Below are 1454 nucleotides of genomic sequence, written 5' to 3' on the forward strand. Positions count from 1 at the left end.
TATATTATGGTAGTTTTTTATCTAGTATTGTTTTGGTTTCCTAGGGCTGAGCAATGATTGCAAGCTTTTCTTGATGGGTATCCTATTTTTTGCTCTCCTTCCCTAGGCTTTGACTTTGCCGGATTCTTCTAGCTATGGGTGTTTTGGGTTTACAGATATCTGGATGTGGTTTTTGGCTGGACTGTTGGATGGTCTTATTTCATCGAGGCTGCTGGGTCTATTTTTTTAGGCGGCTATTTCTATTTTGGTTGCTAGCAGGGTTCTCTTTGGTTGGTTGTTCCTTTTCTATGGTGCTTTTTGGACGATCAGTGTGATTTGGTTTTGGTACCTTGGTGTGTTGTGCTAGGTTGCACTGTCTTGTGATGACTGTTGGGGCTTTTCTATTGGGCTAACATTGTTTTTTTAAAGCCTATATTGGAATCCCTTGGATTATTTTTGTCTTTTTACTTTTTTTTTTTTAATTCCAAAGGCAATTGATTAAACAAAAAGAAATAGATACAACCTAGAGAGTGATAGAACACCTATCACACTCCTCTTTAAGCAAAGCAAAAAAACTAGGAGGGATTTTATTGCAATAAAGATCCTCCCAAATGAAGTCCTCTACTAAAGCAAAATTTGCACATAAGTCGGCTAAACGATTACATTCTCTACGAACGAAATGAAAAAGAAACATACCAAACTCCTCCAAGAACGAAAGGTCTTCAATCTCTTCATTCTTATGAGAAGCTTTATTCAATGATCTTTGAAGATACTTAATGACGTTCTGATTATCCCCTTCAATGATAATCCCCTTAGCTTAAAATTTCCACATATTGTGAAATAGTTTCAAGGCCCGAATAGCCATCCGTTCCAGCAAACTAATGTCCCAATGAACACATTTGATTCCAAAAGCAAATAAGAATCTTCCTTTATTGTCTCTAAATACTCCAGCAATCCCGGCCTCATTAGAATCAAGAAGTTCAGCATCAAAATTACCTTTAATCCACACAGGTGGAGGGGGGGGGGGGGGGGATTAACCAAAAAAGGGTTAGAGGAAGCCAAAGTCTTTAAACCGTTGATACAATCAAACCAGCCTTTGTATCTAGGAATGATAAAACCCCAATTATCCAAGGTGTCAAACAAGCTGACTAATAAACCACACTTCACTACAATATGTTCCTCATCCTCAACAGGTAGACAACCTCTTGGACAGCCATTAGAATGGATAATTCTCCTATACAAAAGAAAGTCCAATGTTGGAATTATTGCAAATTCAAGTCTATGAACTATATTTTGATGATTGGCAAACACTCTTACTTGTCTTGGACTATCTGTTACTACTGACTTTTCAAGAATCAAAGATTGGACGGAAAAATGGAGCCAGCTCAAGATGGGGTAGATTATGGTTGAGTCGGCCTGTAATTTTATTTTTCCCCTCTTGAGTCAATTGTAATATTTGGTGTGACTAATGCTAA

This window comes from Dendrobium catenatum, unplaced genomic scaffold (assembly GCF_001605985.2).
Source record: "Dendrobium catenatum unplaced genomic scaffold, ASM160598v2 original_scaffold_3308, whole genome shotgun sequence".
Lineage (NCBI taxonomy): Eukaryota > Viridiplantae > Streptophyta > Magnoliopsida > Asparagales > Orchidaceae > Dendrobium > Dendrobium catenatum.